Here is a 22,009-nt window from a genome sequence, read left to right as displayed (position 1 = left end):
CAAATCATGACACAATATATTAATGATGCACGCCTAGTCAAAATACTACCATCTACAGACAGAACTGGAAACCCCTATAATGTTAACCAAGATATTATCAGCCATCACAGACCTCCCATCGGTGAAAAGCCCTGGCCCTGACGGCTTTACTAATAAGTACTATAAAACTTTCAAGAGCATATTAGCACTTCACCTGTTAAAACTTTTCCAAACAATAGATGATAACCATGTCTTCCCATTTGAAATGCTCACAGCACACATCTCAGTTATACCTAAACCAAAGAAACCTCCCACAGATCCAGGCAGTTACCAACCTATCTCACTCTTAAACACAGACATAAAAATCCTAGGAAAGATACCAGAAAAACGACTGTACTCACTGAGATAGTCCACAGAGATCAGGTCGGCAAGCTAGAGACAACACAATTAGAGCCTTAACTTTGATGTCTTATGCCAAGTATAATAATATTCCATTTGTGACCGATACGGAGAAAGCATTTCCTACACAAAACATTAAAAAACTTTGGATTTGTCCCTAAAATGATCACCCACATCTTTAGCTTCAAAGTCAAGGCAAATGGAATGCCCATCTTATTTTTTAGGTCGTAACTTCCCATATTAAATAAAATCACAAAATAGAAGGTATTAAAATTAGTCTACATAACTTCAAAATAGTGTAATACGCAGACAATGTGCTATTTACAGTCTCCTTACCATATCAATATATCCCTGAAATCCTTAAAGAACTGGAAGCATTTGAACGATTCTCTAGTTTTATAATAAAATCACAAAAATCTGAAATTCTAAATATTACTTTATCCCAAAATCTAATCCACATGCCCCCTTAAATTACAAAATAAGACCCATAAATACCTTGTTATAAATCTGTCCCCAAACCAATCACTGTTAATTGAAAAAAACTACATTAATCTTTTACATAACACACAACGGGATTTGGAAACATGGTCGACAAAACCAATCTCCTTGTGGGGGCAAATACAATGCATTAAAATAACCACGTTACCCAGGATTTTATACATCCTTCAAGCACTTCTAATCCCCATACCAAACTGGTATATAAAGCAACTTCAAAGTCTCATCAACTCCTTTGTCTGCAAAGGAAATATGTATGGACCAACATCGAATGGTGGCCTAGGCCTTCCTTGTATCAAAGGAACCACCCTCCAAAGGATACTAGATTGGTATGGAGCTAGCAAATTTAAAGCTTGGATATCCATGGATTCTCACATCCTTAGGGAACCTAAAGTAGGAGCGATATGCTGGGTCCCTAAAGACCTTAGACCACCTTAATGTTCACACTTAAATATACAAAACACACTTTTGATTCCTGGGACACTAATTCTACTCCACAATAGATACATCACCACACGATCCCCTCTTTTCCCTTGAACGCTGAATTAGTACGGGTTTGGATAGTGGATATCGGAGGCTATCGGAAGGGGATTATACAACCCCTTTAGCCAACTTTATCAATGGTAAACTCATAGATAGATACAACCTCACCAAAGTAGCCGGCGGCAGGTTTGCAAGCTGGTTTAAATATTCACTACTCTCCCACTACATCAATAACCTTAACACATACAATAGACCAGAGACCTGACCATATTTGAAAAACTCTGCTCCAAAGAGGAGATGATTAACAATCCCAGTAGTATCAAATAAGCTTTTACAGTCTCAACACAATGCTCGGCTACCTACATATACTACCTGCTGGCACGAGGATAAAGGAAACCTGTTAAATAGAAAGGACTGGGAGAGGATTTCTAGATATACAAAGAGTTCCTCAACATCCCTGCAGATGCTAGAACTAAATTTCAAAGTGTTGTTGTACTGGTACCTCCCCCCACCCGACTCAACAAAATCTATCCAGGTGCAAATGGTGTGTACTGGAGGGGGATGTGGTGAAAGAGGGAATTACATACATATGTGGTGGCAATGCAGACTAATAAGTCCCCATGTGGCAAATAGTCTATTTTGAAGAACACTTACCCCCTTGCTTAATGATTTAACAAAGTTTCCCTGCAAATCTTTAATAGCATGTAGCTGGAAAACACAGACTACCCCTAATAAAAAGATATGGACAGACAGAGTCGCAGAACTACTAGCCCTAGAAGAATATAGTTATTTCCTAGAGGTTAAATCCTACTGGGAGGAATCCACACAGAGCCCCCAGGGTTAGGCATTTATTTGACAGGGACTGGTGGAATAATGGAAACACTCAAACAGGGTTGACCATGACAGGACATGGTGAACATGGGTCTCGGAGATTCTACCCCACATTTCCTGTATCTTAACTTCTCTCCCCAAATCTTTCCCTTTACTCCTCTCTTTTAAAATTGGGCTCTTCGGGCGGAGTTTGGAGCAGCAAGAGAATGGCTGCTTAAGTGGAGAGCTCCGTGCAGGAGAAGGAGACTAAAGGCAAGAAGACCGTGTTAGAGACATAACAGAGACACAGGATGTGATCGTATGCGGTGCAGATCATTTAGACGTTAGTCTGCAGGCACCGGAGCATTTACTTTACTGATACTGAGAGAGGTCCGGTGGGGGCCTGTGCAGATATAGCCGGTCGCCATTTTAACAGCCCACGTGGAGAAACTTTCTTGAGAAACGGCTGCAGCGACTACAAAATACGACTGAAGTGGTAAGAGACTCAAAAGCTCAGTAAAAGGGCTAAACAATAGAGAGCCATAAATAACCGGCAGAGGACTAAGGTGGAGGAAAAATTAGTGGGCGCAGCTCCTGCAGCTCCTAAGCTACGGCGCAATAGCGGCCTAGTTAATTCAGACTTGCACAGCGGGGTCAGCGGAATAAATATATAGAACAGCCATATAAAGCTTAAGAGACACCCAGCTAGAGGGACATAAAGGGACATTTGCAAATAGTGACCCAGAGGATCTATATACTGCACATAGTGATGAGATGCAAGAGCTGGGAAAAGAGGCTTAGAACACTTTTACAAGTTCTGCAGATTGTAGTTATTTAAATGCAGTGAATGTGAAGTGTTACATGGGCATGTTTAAACTGCATGCGTTCAGAGAGAACAGCGTGATGAATCTCTATGGGAGATAACTATAGGAGCACAGGCTGCTTGCACTACCATATATGTGGTCTTGTGGGATTCACTGAAAAGTGCAAGAAAAATAGACTTTGAGAATGCTTGCATAAGTAATGAAGGTGAGGAGGAGGAAGCAGATCCCACATTCTATATAAACAGTTTTGCAGACCCTTATATATTTGAGACTGTGAAGGAAATTATGGTTTAAACAATTTTCAGCTTTCCCTGATAAACAGCAACTTTCTCCCTGGTAATGCAGATTTCACATATATACTTAAAGGGATATATACACACTATTTGTTTCTCCTGGCATGTTGGAGGATAGAGAGGGAAGTTTGACTTGCAATATCGGTGATAGGGCTAAAAAGCTTTATTTTTATTCTTTTTTACACCAGTGGTGCGCCAAAACGGCTGCCAGAAAGAATACAAAGGTGAACCCTCTGAATAAGCTAACGGCCTCTAGTCTCTTTTTTAAACCTGCAAAAGGGGATAAATCCTCTGATATGCAAGCACAGCAATCTGATGAAGAGAGGGATATGGATGAGCATACCACAGAGGGGTCAGTAGATACAAGGCCCATTACTAAGGCTGATCTGGAACATCTGGTCTCCAAGCAGGACATAAATGCAAACTTTGAGAAGCTTTTAGAGAAGATGGAAAGCTTGCAAAATTCTGTGACCAATAGCATAGCAGATCTGAAACAGGAGGTAGTAGATCTAGGATCACGAATAAATACCCTGGAAGAAAGTGGAGATTCTTTGGTGGAAGGTTTAAATGAAGTGACGGAAAAGGTCACCTCCCAGCAAGCAAAAATAGATGACATATACGACAAGCTGGAAGATTTGGTAAATCGGAGTCGCAGATCTAATTTGCGACTGAAAGGAGTCCCAGAATCAATTGGCCCTAAGGAGCTGAATACATATTTACTCAGCCTCTTTCATTCCATCACTGGCTCTGCTGGGGAGGAGAAATTTCAGATGGAAAGGTCGCATCGGGCACTCAGGCCTAAGCCTAAGGGGGAGGAACCTCCCAGAGATGTCATCATTAAGATGCTACGCTTTCAAGAAAGGGAGGAAATACTTGCGGCAACTAGGAGGAATCCAACATTCAAGTACCAGGGTAATGTTATCCAAATCTTCCAGGACCTGTGCTTGAGGACATTGCAAAGAAGGGGCTCTCTCCGTCCTCTAACCTCCTTACTAAGGAAAAACCAGGTCCAATACAGGTGGGGGTTCCCCTTTGCCCTCCACATAACGTGGGAGAATAAGTCATTCTTTATTAAGGAACTTCGAGAGATTCCAGAAGCAGGGGGAACCCTCAGAACACCTAAGTCAGGGGAGCAAAACCCGTCAGAGGCAATGGACCAAGATACCAGAAAAGAAACGAAAGACTTGAGGCGTTTGGGTATTATAAACAGGAGATGAAAATGAAGGATACAAATTTTTTGTTGGGTATACCCCACTTGAAGGGGTAGAACTTTCTGTGAATACCCAAGGTCCATTTAGAAGCCGGACAATGAACAGAGGAGTATAGTAAAGCTAGATTTACTTCATGGGGTCTTTTCTTCTTGAAGATGTATGTTGGGGAGTTATACATTTTGTTGGGGGAGGGTAGGGGATAGGTTGATCACCATTTTGGACCTTGAACATTGGGCCATAATCGAAAACTATGATGTCACGCTAGTTGAAATATATGGCAACTGGTAGTGCTGAGCAGCATATGTTCCCCGGGAGGGAGGAATGAAGATCATTTTATTTTTTTTAAATGTTGCTAATTTATTCACTGCAATGAAGAGGGTGGGTTGTATCTGTTCTATTAATGTTTCTGTTTGTTTTTTTTGTATATTTTAGCTACATATCTTGCCACAATAACTAAGATAGGATTGTAACTGCACTTAGGTATAATATGTGGTGGAGTCCTAAAAGGACCAAAACAGTTATTGTTCTTAATTTTGTTTTTTACTGTTATTTAATATGTTTTTTTCTATACCAGGTGTTTCCTTATGGGTATGTGATAATAGAGCGGGAGAGGAAAAGAGGTGAGGAGGTGATACGGGTGTCTGGGAGTAAGGAAGCAAGAGGTGTGTTCCACAGTATTGGAGGTCTTCTTGATGTACTAACTACATGGGGGACAGTGAAAGGTTTGGAGAGAAATGACGATGTCACATAATCTAAGACTAATTTCCCATTATGTTAGGGGACTCAATACAGATAACAAGAGACGCACGGCCATGACACACTATCTGAAACTAAAAGCGAACATTATTTTCCTTCAGGAAACTCATTTTATTTCCCAGACAATACCAAAATATTGCTCCCATCAATTTTCCCATCACTTTCACTCTACTACGGACACAAAAAAAGGGGGGTGACGATATTATTGCATAAATCATTAGATTTTCTACTGGAAAAGGTAACTAGGGATAGGGAAGGTAGGTTTTTGATCGTTCAGGGCACGATTCAAAATACCAAAATCACACTGTGTAACATATACGCACCTAATGAAACACAGAATACATTTTTTTCTGCAAATTTCGCATCATCTCACCCAGTGGTCACAAGATAGAATTATCTTAGCTGGGAATTTTAATGTTTCTATGACCTCTTTCTCAGGGGGGGCACAAAGGGACGACAAGTAAACAACACAGACATAATGCTATTATCAAGTCCATTAGAGAATCATTAGGAGCACACAACCTCATAGACTCTTGGACGGCTGTGGGTAACTCCAAGCATGACTACACGTACTACTCACTGGCACATCAATCGTACTCAACATTAGATTACATATACGTGAGCCAAATATTGACCCCTAATTTGGTAGCATCGAACACACAGCCGTGCGTTTGGTCAGACCACTCACTGGTAACTTTAGAGCTCTCGGGTCTGATAAACTTCACACGACAAAGCTCATGGACATACAATCTAACACTTTTTAGGAATCCGGAGATACATGAAAGAGTTACCAAAGCATTGAGGGAATATTGGCAAATAAACGTGGGGACCACAAGCAACCCTTTAGTCACGTGGGCGGCACATAAACCCTTTGTGAGAGGCCTATTTATTAAAGAGAAGGCGATACTGATGAAAAAATCGACACAGTTAGTTTATACCCTTCAGAGGGAGGTTGAGATACTTGAGAGGGAGCATAGACGTACCTCATCAATTAGGGTATATAAGACTCTACAATCCAAAAGACAGGAGTTAACTAAAATTTTAAATGAGTTCTCTATCCGGGCGGCTTTGAAATTGAGGGCTCACTATTATGTTTATGCAAACAAGCCGGACAAATATCTGGTGTTTAAACTGAGGGAAAGAACTAAATTATTTGCTATCCCTTCCATACAGAGGCCTAATGGTGCTTCCACTTCAAACCGTCAGGAGATAACTGAAACTTTCGACCAATATTATGAGTTCTATGATGGGGGAAAGGTGGCTCCTGGGGATCTCACTACACAGATAACATAATTTATGCTTACCTGATAAATGTATTTCTCTTGTGGTGTATCCAGTCCACGGATCATCCATTACTTGTGGGATATTCTCCTTCCCAACAGGAAGTTGCAAGAGGATCACCCACAGCAGAGCTGCTATATAGCTCCTCCCCTAACTGCCATATCCAGTCATTCGACCGAAGACAAGCAGAGAAAGGAGAAACCATAGGGTGCAGTGGTGACTGTCGTTTAAAAATAAAAAATACCTGCCTTAAAATGACAGGGTGGGCCGTGGACTGGATACACCACAAGATAAATAAATTTATCAGGTAAGCATAAATTATGTTTTCTCTTGTAAGGTGTATCCAGTCCACGGATCATCCATTACTTGTGGGATACCAATACCAAAGCTAAAGTACACGGATGAAGGGAGGGACAAGGCAGGTACTTAAACGGAAGGTACCACTGCCTGTAAAACCTTTCTCCCAAAAATAGCCTCCGAAGAAGCAAAAGTATCAAATTTATAGAATTTTGAAAAGGTATGAAGCGAAGACCAAGTCGCCGCCTTGCAAATCTGTTCAACAGAAGCCTCGTTTTTAAAGGCCCATGTGGAAGCCACAGCTCTAGTAGAATGAGCTGTAATCCTTTCAGGAGGCTGCTGGCCAACAATCTCATAAGCTAAGCGGATTATACTTCTTAGCCAAAACGAAAGAGAGGTTGCCGAAGCCTTTTGACCTCTCCTCTGTCCAGAGTAGACAACAAACAAAGCAGATGTTTGACGAAAATCTTTAGTAGCTTGTAAATAATACTTTAAAGCACAAACCACGTCAAGATTGTGTAATAGACGTTCCTTCTTTGAAGAAGGATTAGGACACAATGATGGAACAACAATCTCCTGATTGATATTCTTATTAGATACCACCTTAGGTAAAAACCCGGGTTTGGTACGCAGAACTACCTTATCTGCATGGAAGATCAGATAAGGAGAATCACATTGTAAGGCAGATAACTCGGAAACTCTACGAGCCGAGGAAATAGCTACCAAAAAAATAACTTTCCAAGATAAAAGTTTGATATCTATGGAATGAAGAGGTTCAAACGGAACCCCCTGAAGAACTTTAAGAACCAAATTTAAGCTCCAAGGTGGAGCAACAGGTTTAAACACAGGCTTGATTCTAACTAAAGCCTGACAAAATGCCTGCACGTCTGGAACATCCGCCAGACGCTTGTGCAAAAGAATAGACAGCGCAGAAATCTGTCCCTTTAAGGAACTAGCTGACAATCCTTTCTTCAAACCTTCTTGGAGAAAAGATAATATCCTGGGAATCCTGACCTTACTCCAGGAGTAGCCCTTGGATTCACACCAATAAAGATATTTACGCCATATCTTATGATAGATTTTCCTGGTGACAGGCTTTCGTGCCTGAATTAAGGTATCAATGACTGACTCGGAGAAACCACGCTTTGATAAAATCAAGCGTTCAATCTCCAGGCAGTCAGCCTCAGGGAAATTAGATTTGGATGGTTGAAAGGACCTTGAAGTAGAAGGTCCTGTCTCAACGGCAGAGTCCATGGTGGGAAGGATGACATGTCCACCAGATCTGCATACCAAGTCCTGTGTGGCCACGCAGGCGCTATCAAGATCACCGATGCTCTCTCCTGCTTGATTTTGGCAATCAGACGAGGGAGCAGAGGAAACGGTGGAAACACATAAGCCAGGTTGAAGGACCAAGGCGCTGCTAGAGCATCTATCAGTGTTGCCTTGGGGTCCCTGGACCTGGATCCGTAACAAGGAAGCTTGGCATTCTGGCGAGACGCCATAAGATCCAGTTCTGGTTTGCCCCAACGATGAATCAATTGTGCAAACACCTCCGGATGGAGTTCCTACTCCCTCGGATGAAAAGTCTGTCGACTTAGAAAATCCGCCTCCCAGTTCTCTACACCTGGGATATGGATAGCTGATAGGTGGCAAGAGTGAATCTCTGCCCAGCGAATTATCTTTGAGACTTCTAACATCGCTAGGGAACTCCTTGTTCCCCCTTGATGGTTGATGTAAGCCACAGTCGTGATGTTCTCCGACTGAAATCTGATGAACCTCATTCTCGCTAGCTGAGGCCAAGCCTGAAGAGCATTGAATATCGCTCTCAGTTCCAGAATGTTTATTGGAAGGAGTGTCTCCTCCTGAGTCCACGATCCCTGAGCCTTCAGAGAGTTCCAGACTGCCCCCCAGCCTAGAAGGCTGGCATCTGTCATTACAATTGTCCAATCTGGCCTGCGAAAGGTCATTCCCTTGGACAGATGGACCCGAGATAGCCACTAGAGAAGAGAATCCCTGGTCTCTTGATCCAGATTTAGTAGAGGGGACAAATCTGTGTAATCCCCATTCCACTGACTGAGCATGCATAGTTGCAGCGGTCTGAGATGTAGACGTGCAAACGGCACTATAACCATTGCCGGTACCATTAAGCCGATTACTTCCATACACTGAGCCACCGAAGGGCGAGAAGTGGAATAAAGAACACGGCAGGAATTTAGAAGTTTTGATAACCTGGGCTCTGTCAGGTAAATCCTCATTTCTACAGAATCTATTAGAGTTCCCAGAAAGGAGACTCTTGTGAGAGGGGATAGAAAACTCTTTTCCTCGTTCACCTTCCACCCATGCGACCTCAGAAATGCCAGAACTATGTCCGTATGAGACTTGGCAATTTGGTAATTTGACGCCTGTATCAGAATGTCGTCTAAATAAGGGGCCACTGCTATGCCCCGCGGTCTTAGAACCGCCAGAAGTGACCCCAGAACCTTTGTAAAGATTCTTGGGGCTGTAGCTAACCCAAAGGGAAGAGCTACAAACTGGTAATGCCTGTTCAGGAAGGCAAACCTGAGAAACCGATGATGATCTTTGTGTATCGGAATGTGAAGATAAGCATAATTTAAATCCACTGTAGTCATGTATTGACCCTCCTGGATCATAGGTAGGATGGTACGAATAGTCTTCATCTTGAATGATGGAACTCTGAGGAATTTGTTTAAAATCTTGAGATCTAAAATTGGTCTGAAGGTTCCCTCTTTTTTGGGAACCACAAACAGATTTGAGTAAAATCCCTGTCCTTGTTCGTCCTGTGGAACAGGATGGATCACTCCCATAACTAGGAGGTCTTGAACACAGTGTAAGAATGCCTCTCTCTTTATCTGGTTTGCAGATAATTGCGATAGGTGAAATCTCCCTTTTGGAGGAGAAGCTTTGAAGTCCAGAAGATATCCCTGGGATACAATTTCCAACGCCCAGGGATCCTGGACATCTCTTGCCCAAGCCTGGGCGAAGAGCGAAAGTCTGCCCCCTACTAGATCCGTTACCGGATAGGGGGCTGATACTTCATGCTGACTTAGGGGCAGCAGCAGGCTTTTTGGCCTGCTTACCTTTGTTCCAGGTTTGGTTAGGTCTCCAGACCGACTTGGACTGGGCAAAAGTTCCCTCTTGTTTTGCATTAGAGGAAGTTGATGCCGTACTCGCCTTGAAGTTTCGAAAGGCACGGAAATTAGTCTGTTTGGCCCTTGATTTGGACCTATCCTGAGGAAGGGCATGACCTTTTCCTCCAGTGATATCAGAAATGATCTCCTTTAAACCAGGCCCGAATAGGGTTTGCCCCTTGAAGGGAATGTTAAGCAGCTTAGACTTTGAAGTAACGTCAGCTGACCATGATTTAAGCAATAGTGCCCTGCGTGCTTGAATAGCAAAACCAGAATTCTTAGCCGTTAGTTTAGTCAAATGAACAATGGCATCAGAAACAAAAGAATTGGCTAGCTTAAGTGCTCTAAGCTTGTCAAGTATGTCATCCAATGGGGTCTCTACCTGTAAAGCCTCTTCCAGAGACTCAAAACAGAAAGCCGCAGCAGCAGTGACTGGGGCAATGCATGCAAGGGGCTGCAGAATAAAACCTTGTTGAATAAACATTTTTTTAAGGTAACCCTCTAACTTTTTATCCATTGGATCTGAGAAAGCACAACTGTCCTTGACAGGGATAGTAGTACGCTTAGCTAGGGTAGAAACTGCTCCCTCCACCTTAGGGACTGTCTGCCATAAGTCCCATGTGGTGGCATATATTGGAAACATTTTCTTAAAAATAGGAGGGGGAGAGAACGGCACACCTGGTCTATCCCATTCCTTAGTAATAATTTCTGTAAACCTTTTAGGTATTGGAAAAACATCAGTGCACACCGGCACTGCATAGTATTTGTCCAATCTACACAATTTTTCTGGCACTGCAATTGTATCACAGTCATTCAGAGCAGCTAAAACCTCCCTGAGCAACACGCGGAGGTGTTCAAGCTTAAATTTAAATGTAGACATATCAGAATCAGGTTGAATCTTTTTCCCTGAGTCAGAAACATCACCCACAGAAAGAAGCTCTCCTTCTTCAGCTTCTGTATATTGTGAGGGAGTATCAGACATAGCTCTTAAAGCGGCAGTATGCTCTGTATTTCTTCTAACTCCAGAGCTGTCTCGCTTTCCTCTAAACCCAGGTAGTCTGGATAATACTGCTGACAGGGAATTATCCATGACCGCCACCATGTCTTGTAAAGTAAACGCTATGGGCGCACTAGATGTACTTGGCGCCATTAGAGCGTGAGTCCCTTGAGCGGGAGTCAAAGGGTCTGACACGTGGGGCGAGTTAGTCGGCATAACTTCCCCCTCGTCAGATTCCTCTGGTGAAAAAATTTTTTAAAGACAGAATATGATCTTTATTACTTAAAGTGAAATCAGTACATCTGGTACACATTCTAATAGGGGGTTCCACCATGGCTTCTAAACATAATGAACAAGGAGTTTCCTCTATGTCAGACATGTTTAAACAGACTAGCAATGAGACCAGCAAGCTTGGAAAACACTTTAAATCAAGTTAACAAGCAAAAAATAAAAACGGTACTGTGCCTTTAAGAGAAACAAATTTTGTCAGAATTTGAAAAACAGTGAAAAAAAGCTGTAAATCAAACGACATTTTTACAGTGTGTATAATAAGCTAACAGAGCATTGCACTCACTTGCAAATGGATGATTAACCCCTTAGTTCAAAAAACGGATCAAAAAAACGATATAGACGTTTTTTTAACAGTTACACCAAACTGCCACAGCCTTGCTGTGGGCCTACCTTCCCCAACAAACAATTTTGGAAAGCCTAAGAGACCTTGAGAGAGGTCCTATAGCATTAAGGGAACTCCTGGAGAAAGCTGGATGTCTCAGTCTGTAAAAGTTACTGCGCAAAAAAGCGCTAAATTAGGCCCCTCCCACTCATAGTAACACAGTGGAAAGCCTCAGGAAACTGTTTCTAGGCAAATTTAAGCCAGCCATGTGGAAAAAAACTAGGCCCCAATAAAGTTTTATCACCAAAGTATATATAAAAACGTTTAAACATGCCAGCAAACGTTTTATATTGCAAATCTATAAGGGTATTACCTCAGAAAGTAAGCATGATACCAGTCGCTATTAAATCACTGTATTCAGGCTTACCTTATATAAATCTGGTATCAGCAGCATTTTCTAGCATTCACATCTTCTAGAAAAAATTTTATCTGCTCATACCTCATGGCAGGATAACCTGCACGCCATTCCCCCGCTGAAGTTACCTCTCTCTTCAGTCATGTGTGAGAACAGCAATGGATCTTAGTTACAACCTGCTAAGATCATAGAAATCACAGGCAGATTCTTCTTCTATTTTCTGCCTGGGACAAAATAGTACAACTCCGGTACCATTTAAAATAATAAACTTTTGATTGAAGAAAAAAGACAACTACGTTACACCACTTCTCTCTTACTACTTCCATGCTTGTTGAGAGTTGCAAGAGAATGACTGGATATGGCAGTTAGGGGAGGAGCTATATAGCAGCTCTGCTGTGGGTGATCCTCTTGCAACTTCCTGTTGGGAAGGAGAATATCCCACAAGTAATGGATGATCCGTGGACTGGATACACCTTACAAGAGAAAGATAGTTTTTTACGACAAGCTAATTTACAAGTAATCCAGGATTCTGATCTTACACAACTTAATGCAAAAGTTACGGCCATAGAAATCTTAAAGGTCATCAAAGATTTGAAGTCAGGGAAAGCAGCAGGCCCAGATGGCCTTACATGGGAATATTAAAAATTGTTCGGGAAAGATTTGTTAGCTCATCTACTAACATTTTGTAATGAAATTCTGGCAGTAGGGGAGCTCCCTAAAAAAATGCTACAAGCTAAGATCGTGGTAATACCTAAAGTAGGAAAGAACTCTAAATTTTGCCAAAATTATAGGCCTATTTCGTTGATAAATTCTGATCTTAAAATCTTCACAAAAATTATGGCAAATAGATTGAAATTGATTCTTCCCTCCCTGGTCCATCAAGACCAGGTGGGATTTGTCAAAGAGCGGGAGGCCCCAGATAATGTGCGGAGAATAGTGACCCTAGTAGACTACTTAATGAGAACTGAGACGCCAGCATTGCTACTATCACTTGACGCGGAAAAGGCGTTTGATAGGGTAGACTGGAATTACATGTTTAGGGTTCTAGATAAAATGGGATTTCGGGGGACTTTTATAAAGGCTCTTACAACGATATACTCAAATCCAACGGCGGTGGTGGGTGCCGCGGGATACTTCTCTTGGTCCATAGATATTTTAAATGGAACTCGTCAGGGGTGTCCGCTTTCGCCGCTCTTATTTGCCATTTGCATTGAACCATTGGCGGCGTTCATCAGACAATCAGGGGAGATAGCGGGTGTACGTCTGGCGGGTGGGGACTATAAACTGACGTTGTTTGCCGATGATGTCTTATTGACGCTGACCAAACCCCTAATTTCTTTACCTAACCTATATGACATCCTAGGGAAGTTTTCAGAGATTTTGGGATATAAAGTTAACCTAGACAAGTGCCCTTCCGATCTCCCTTCCCCTTCATACAAAAAAACCGGTTGAATTGAATTTTAATATTACATGGGCGAAAGTTCACATCACCTATATGGGGGTGAAATTAAATGAGAGTTTCTCAGATTTATACCAACTAAATTACGTCCCCCTTTTTAAAGCTATCAGGAAAGACCTTAATAATTGGAAAAAGGGTAGGTTCTCGTGGTATGGGAGACTGTCGGCTATAAAAATGAATGTTCTCCCCAGGATCATGTACCTTTTTAGAGCTTTGCCGATTGCGGTCCCCATGACAGACTTACACGCCTTACAGGCGGACTTGTTACGCTTTCTAAGAGGGGATGGGAAAGCAAGAATTGCAGCACAGGTGTTAAAGCAACACAGGCAGGTGGGGGGGGGGGTGGGAGTTCCAAATTTGGCGGACTATTATTATGCCTCTAGGTTAGCGCAATCCACTATTTTAGAAAAAAATTTGAAGGAAGTCACTTGGCCACGAATAGAGGCCTATATAGCTGGTTGTGAAAATCTGGCAGATATTCTGTGGGACCCCACATTGAAAACAAAAGCATTGACATATAGATCACCTATAACGTGCGAGACAATACATCTGTGGAACAAGCTCACCAAAACATTGAGATTGTACCCTACTCATTCCTTGTTAATGCCCGTGAAGTTTTTGTTACCCCGAGAGCTCAGGAAGCTTGTGGGGAAATGGGAAAATAAGGGATTATATAGGGTGGCGGACTTTTTAGATAAAAACACAATACTTACATTCAATCAGATTAAATACAAAGTCCAACCATACACATAACATTGGTTTCTCTACCTACAGATCTCGTCGGTTATAACTAAATATTTACGGTCCTAGCCAATAGCCGACCCTAATGGAAAGGATATGCAAAATCCTCTTTAGAGGGAAACATGTGATTTCACAAATATATATACTACTTCAACTGTCTCTAAGTCTCCCATGATGGATAGATGGGAGACAGACATTGGTGAGACAAGGGAAAAGGGAGAGTCGGATGAAGTCCTATTAGAAGCTGGTAAGGGACTGCTGATATGAAAGAAAACTGTTTGAAAGTTGCTTTCAGATGGTACCTTACTCCTGAGCAGACAACACACTTTACTTCAGAAAGTGCAGGGACTTGTTATAGAGGATGTAGGGAGAGAGGGACATATAGGCATATGGGGTGGGACTGTGCGAAAGTGCAACCACTGTGGTTGAAGCTATCGGAGTTACTCAGCAACATACTAGACAAACACATTACACTTTCGATAGCCCAGGCGCTACTGAACGAAAAGATAAGAACATTCAATTCAGCGACCAACACTTTCATTAAGACCCTTAGTACATGTTTACGAATATGTATAGCCAGACATTGGAAGGTGGGGTGCCTAGTTGGGGAGAGGTAGTGGATAAAATAAGAGACACCTATACAATGTCAGAATTAGCGGCATGGTCTCGGGGAACTAGTGAGCAGTTTCAAAAAGTATAGTTCTACTGGATTTTGAGAAAGGATAGTTGCTTATAGGTCCTCAGGCAAGAACCGATAGGAGGGGAGTAGGGGCTGCGGCGGACACGAGAGGGGCATAGTAGAGAATCCCAGACACCTGACATCTGAATATTTACATAGAGACAAGTTATTTAGCAATCCTCTGTTATAGGAGCATTGATTCATCCTGGAGTTAGCTGTAGTTCTTGGAAACACCTGGGGGGGGGAGGGGGGATATGGGAGGTTTTTGTGAGTTTTGTATGTTACGATTATTATGTATTAACCTAAGTTATTGGACATGTAGGGGTGAGATGGAATAGAGCCCTTATAATTTGGTTAACGGGAGATAGTAAAAGTAACTCTTAAGATATATACCATTGATATCTTTGTATAATCTTGTTAATCTTTAACCGTATGTTATGTTATGTAATGTGTCCAATGGAAAACGAATACAAATGTATTTCAATTAAAATTGGGCTCTTCACTGTGATCCTTAGCCTCTCCTTGTTGTTGCTTTGGACTTCATATCCACACCCTTGAAATACACCAATGAGCACATATTGTACTTCCTACCCAGGGATGATTAAACATCACTTTCCATGACTATTCTGTTATGAAGGTAGAGATTTGACTCCTCGACAGTGAGTGAGCACATTCCAGTTATTGTTTTGTATACCTATTTTTTTTAGAAACTGAACACTCAGGTAATATTGAAGCTGAAATAAGTGGTTTATCAACATCAGAATGTGCATGCCTTAATGTAATTTTTATTCTTCCACAATAAAAATAATAATAAAAAAAAAATGGAAATAATTTACGGCTAGATTACGAGTTTTGCGCGGCTCAGTACTAACTTGCAAGTTATTGTCACCGCTCACCTCCCTATAGCGCTGCTATTACAGGTTTGCAAAAACCTGGCGTTAGCAAGCAATACCGCACCCAAATACAAGCGCTGCTTTTAGCTGGTTTTACGTGCTCGTGCACGATTTCCCCATAGACATCAATGGGGAGAGCAGGCTAAAAAAAGCCTAACACCTGCAATAAAGGAGCGTAAAGCTCCATAACGCAGCCCCATTGATTCCTAGGGGGAAAGAAAATTTATGCGTACACCTAACACCCTAACATAAACCCCGAGTCTAAACACCCCTAATCTGCTGCCGCCACCTACATTACACTTATTAACCCCTAATCTGCCGCCCCGACATCGCCACCACCTACATTATACTTATTAACCCCTAATCTGCCGCCCCCAATGTCGCCGCCACCTACCTACACTTATTAACCCCTAATCTGCCGCCCCAATGTCATTGCTACCTACCTACACTTATTAACCCCTAATTTGCCACCCCCAACATCGCCGTCACTATACTAAAGTTATTAACCCCTAAACCTAACCCTAAGTCTAACCCTAACACCCCTAACTTTAACATAATTAAAATAAATCTAAATAAAAATTACTATCATTAACTAAATAAATACTTACCTGTAAAATAAAACCTAAGCTAGCTACAATATAACTAATAGTTACATTGTATCTAGCTTAGGTTTTATTCTTATTTCACAGACAAGTTTGTATTTATTTTAACTAGGTAGACTAGTTAGTAAGTAATTAGTTATTAACTATTTACTAGCTACCTAGTTAAAATAAATACAAATTTACCTGTAAAATAAAACCTAACCTGTCTTACACTAACACCTAACCTTACACTACAATTAAATCCATTACGTTAATTAAATACAATTAACTAAATTACAAAAACAAACAAACACTAAATTACACAAAATAAAAAAGAAATGATCAAATATTTAAACTAATTACACCTAATCTAATAGCCTTATCACAAAAAAAAATACAAAAAAAACCTAGCCTAAACTAAACTGCCAATAGCCCTAAAAAGAGCCTTTTGAGGGGCATTGCCCCAAAGAAAACAGAATTTATGTTTACCTGATAAATTACTTTCTCCAACGGTGTGTCCGGTGCACGGCGTCATCCTTACTTGTGGGATATTCTCTTCCCCAACAGGAAATGGCAAAGAGCCCAGCAAAGCTGGTCACATGATCCCTCCTAGGCTCCGCCTTCCCCAGTCATTCGACCGACGTAAAGGAGGAATATTTGCATAGGAGAAATCATATGATACCGTGGTGACTGTAGTTAGAGAAATTAAATCATCAGACCTGATTAAAAAACCAGGGCGGGCCGTGGACCGGACACACCGTTGGAGAAAGTAATTTATCAGGTAAACATAAATTCTGTTTTCTCCAACATAGGTGTGTCCGGTCCACGGCGTCATCCTTACTTGTGGGAACCAATACCAAAGCTTTAGGACACGGATGATGGGAGGGAGCAAATCAGGTCACCTAGATGGAAGGCACCACGGTTTGCAAAACCTTTCTCCCAAAAATAGCCTCAGAAGAAGCAAAAGTATCAAATTTGTAAAATTTGGTAAAAGTGTGCAGTGAAGACCAAGTCGCTGCCTCACATATCTAATCAACAGAAGCCTCGTTCTTGAAGGCCCATGTGGAAGCCACAGCCCTAGTGGAATGAGCTGTGATTCTATCAGGAGGCTGCCGTCCGGCAGTCTCATAAGCCAATCTGATGATGCTTTTAAGCCAAAAAGAGAGAGAGGTAGAAGTTGCTTTTTGACCTCTCCTTTTACCAGAATAAACAACAAACAAGGAAGATGTTTGTCTGAAATCCTTTGTAGCCTCTAAATAGAATTTTAGAGCACGAACTACATCCAAATTGTGCAACAAACGTTCCTTCTTTGAAACTGGATTCGGACACAAAGAAGGCACAACTATCTCCTGGTTAATATTTTTGTTAGAAACAACTTTCGGAAGAAAACCAGGTTTAGTACGCAAAACCACCTTATCTGCATGGAACACCAGATAAGGAGGAGAACACTGCAGAGCAGATAACTCTGAAACTCTTCTAGCAGAAGAAATTGCAACCAAAAACAAAACTTTCCAAGATAATAACTTAATATCTACGGAATGTAAGGGTTCAAACGGAACCCCTTGAAGAACTGAAAGAACTAAATTGAGACTCCAAGGAGGAGTCAAAGGTTTGTAAACAGGCTTGATTCTAACCAGAGCCTGAACAAAAGCCTGAACATCTGGCACAGCCGCCAGCTTCTTGTGAAGTAAAACAGATAAAGCAGAAATCTGTCCCTTCAAAGAACTTGCAGATAATCCTTTCTCCAAACCCTCTTGTAGAAAGGATAGAACCTTAGGAATTTTTACCCTGTTCCATGGGAATCCTTTCGATTCGCACCAACAGATATATTTCTTCCATACTTTATGGTAAATTTTCCTAGTTACAGGCTTTCTAGCCTGAATAAGAGTATCAATGACAGAATCTGAGAACCCACGCTTTGATAAAATCAAGCGTTCAATCTCCAAGCAGTCAGTTGGAGTGATGCCAGATTCGGATGTTCGAACGGACCTTGAACAAGAAGGTCCCGTCTCAAAGGTAGCTTCCATGGTGGAGCCGATGACATATTCACCAGGTCTGCATACCAAGTTCTGCGTGGCCACGCAGGAGCTATCAAGATCACCGAAGCCCTCTCTTGATTGATCCTGGCTACCAGCCTGGGAATGAGAGGAAACGGTGGGAACACATAAGCTAGGTTGAAGGTCCAGGGCGCTACTAGTGCATCTACTAGAGTCGCCTTTGGATCCCTGGATCTGGACCCGTAGCAAGGAACCTTGAAGTTCTGACGAGACGCCATCAGATCCATGTCTGGAATGCCCCATAATTGAGTTATTTGGGCAAAGATTTCCGGATGGAGTTCCCACTCCCCCGGATGAAATGTCTGACGACTCAGAAAATCCGCTTCCCAATTTTCCACTCCTGGGATGTGGATTGCAGACAAGTGGCAGGAGTGAAGCTCCGCCCATTGAATTACTTTGGTCACTTCTTCCATCGCCAGGGAACTCCTTGTTCCCCCTTGATGGTTGATATATGCAACAGTCGTCATGTTGTCTGATTGAAACCTTATGAATTTGGCCTTTGCTAGTTGAGGCCAAGCCTTGAGAGCATTGAATATCGCTCTCAGTTCCAGAATGTTTATCGGGAGAAGAGATTATTCCCGAGACCATAGACCCTGAGCCTTCAGGTGTTTCCAGACCGCGCCCCAGCCCACCAGGCTGGCGTCGGTCGTTACAATGACCCACTCTGGTCTTCTGAAGCTCATCCCTTGGGACAGGTTGTCCAGGGTCAGCCACCAACGGAGTGAATCTCTGGTCCTCTGATCTACTTGAATCGTCGGGGACAAATCTGTATAATCCCCATTCCACTGTCTGAGCATGCACAGTTGTAATGGTCTTAGATGAATTCGCGCAAAAGGAACTATGTCCATTGCCGCAACCATCAAACCTATTACTTCCATGCACTGCGCTATGGAAGGAAGAAGAACAGAATGAAGTACTTGACAAGAGCTTAGAAGTTTTGATTTTCTGGCTTCTGTCAGAAAAATCTTCATTTCCAAGGAGTCTATTATTGTTCCCAAGAAGGGAACTCTTGTTGACGGGAATAGAGAACTTTTTTCTACGTTCACTTTCCACCCGTGAGATCTGAGAAAGGCTAGGACAATGTCCGTATGAGCCTTTGCTTGTGGTAGAGACGACGCTTGAATCAGTATGTCGTCCAAGTAGGGTACTACTGCAATGCCCCTTGGCCTTAGCACCGCTAGAAGGGACCCTAGTACCTTTGTGAAAATTCTTGGAGCAGTGGCTAGTCCGAATGGAAGTGCCACAAACTGGTAATGCTTGTCCAGAAAGGCGAATCTTAGGAACCGATGATGTTCCTTGTGGATAGGAATATGTAGATACGCATCCTTTAAATCCACCGTGGTCATGAATTGACCTTCCTGGATGGTAGGAAGAATTGTCCGAATGGTTTCCATCTTGAACGATGGGACCTTGAGAAATTTGTTTAGGATCTTGAGATCCAAAATTGGCCTGAATGTTCCCTCTTTTTTGGGAACTATGAACAGATTGGAGTAAAACCCCATCCCTTGTTCTCCTAATGGAACAGGATGAATCACTCCCATTTTTAACAGGTCTTCTACACAATGTAAGAATGCCTGTCTTTTTATTTGGTCTGAAGACAATTGAGACCTGTGGAACCTTCCCCTTGGGGGTAGTTCCTTGAATTCCAGGAGATAACCTTGAGAAATTATTTCTAGCGCCCAAGGATCCTGAACATCTCTTGCCCAAGCCTGAGCGAAGAGAGAGAGTCTGCCCCCCACCAGATCCGGTCCCGGATCGGGGGCCAGCATCTCATGCTGTCTTGGTAGCGGTAGCGGGCTTCTTGGCCTGCTTACCTTTGTTCCAGCCTTGCATCGGTCTCCAGGCTGGCTTGGTTTGAGAAGAATTACCCTCTTGCTTAGAGGATGTAGAATTTGAGGCTGGTCCGTTTCTGCGAAAGGGACGAAAATTTGTTTTATTTTTAGCCTTAAAAGACCTATCCTGAGGAAGGGCGTGGCCCTTTCCCCCAGTGATGTCTGAAATAATCTCTTTCAAGTCAGGGCCAAACAGCGTTTTCCCCTTGAAAGGGATGTTAAGCAATCTGTTCTTGGAGGACACATCCGCTGACCAAGACTTCAGCCAAAGCGCTCTGCGCGCCACAATAGCAAAACCTGAATTTTTCGCCGCTAATCTAGCTAATTGCAAAGTGGCGTCTAAGGTAAAAGAGTTAGCCAACTTAAGTGCTTGAACTCTGTCCATAACCTCCTCATAAGAGGATGCTTGATTGAGCGACTTTTCTAGTTCCTCGAACCAGAAACACGCTGCTGTAGTGACAGGAACAATGCATGAAATTGGTTGTAGAAGGTAACCTTGCTGAACAAACATCTTTTTAAGCAAACCCTCTAATTTTTTATCCATAGGATCTTTGAAAGCACAACTATCTTCTATAGGGATAGTGGTGCGTTTGTTTAGAGTAGAAACCGCCCCCTCGACCTTGGGGACTGTCTGCCATAAGTCCTTCCTGGGGTCGACCATAGGAAATAATATCTTAAATATAGGGGGAGGGACAAAAGGTATGCCGGGCCTTTCCCATTCTTTATTTACAATGTCCGCCACCCGCTTAGGTATAGGAAAAGCTTCGGGGGGCACCGGGACCTCTAGGAACCTGTCCATCTTACATAATTTCTCTGGAATGACCAAATTGTCACAATCATCCAGAGTAGATAACACCTCCTTAAGCAGAGCGCGGAGATGTTCCAATTTAAATTTAAATGTAATAACGTCAGGTTCAGCTTGTTGAGAAATTTTTCCTGAATCTGAAATTTCTCCCTCAGACAAAACCTCCCTGGCCCCTTCAGACTGGTGTAAGGGCATGTCAGAACCATTATCATCAGCGTCCTCATGCTCTTCAGTATCTAAAACAGAGCAGTCACGCTTTCGCTGATAAGTGGGCATTTTGGCTAAAATGTTTTTAATAGAATTATCCATTACAGCCGTTAATTGTTGCATAGTAAGGAGGATTGGCGCACTAGATTCACTAGGGACCTCCTGAGTGGGCAAGACTGGTGTAGACATAGAAGGAGATGATGCAGTACCATGCTTACTCCCCTCACTTAAGGAATCATTTTGGGCAACATTATTATCAGTGGCATCATTGTCCCTACTTTGTTTGTCACATTCATCACATATATTTAAATGGAGAGGAACCTTGGCTTCCGAACATACAGAACATCGTCTATCTGATAGTTCAGACATGTTAATAGGCATAAACTTGATAACAAAGCACAAAAAACGTTTTAAAATAAAACCGTTACTGTCTCTTTAAATTTTAAACTGAACACACTTTTTTACTGAATATACGCAAAAGTATGAAGGAAATGTTCAAAATTCACCAAAATTTCACCACAGTGTCATAAAGCCTTAAAAGTATTGCACACCAAATTTGAAAGCTTTAACTCTTAAAATAACGGAACCGGAGCCGTTTTTACATTTAACCCCTATACAGTCCCTGGTATCTGCTTTGCTGAGACCCAACCAAGCCCAGAGGGGAATACGATACCAAATGACGCCTTCAATAAGCTTTTTCAGTGGATCTGAGCTCCTCACACATGCATCTGCATGCCTTGCTTCTCAAAAACA

General features: G+C 42.2%; 1 protein-coding gene across 1 annotated transcript in view; it reads right to left on the bottom strand.

Annotated features, from left to right (window-relative positions):
• The window catches only part of LOC128661248 (uncharacterized), a 223,109-nt gene that overhangs the window by 10,144 nt on the left and 190,956 nt on the right, over positions 1-22,009 (bottom strand). The window lies entirely within an intron of this gene.

The sequence above is a fragment of the Bombina bombina genome, chromosome 1 (genome assembly GCF_027579735.1).
Source record: "Bombina bombina isolate aBomBom1 chromosome 1, aBomBom1.pri, whole genome shotgun sequence".
NCBI classification, from domain to species: domain Eukaryota; kingdom Metazoa; phylum Chordata; class Amphibia; order Anura; family Bombinatoridae; genus Bombina; species Bombina bombina.
The sequence above is the reverse complement of the archived record's forward strand: the minus strand, read 5'-3'. Positions and strand labels throughout refer to the sequence as shown.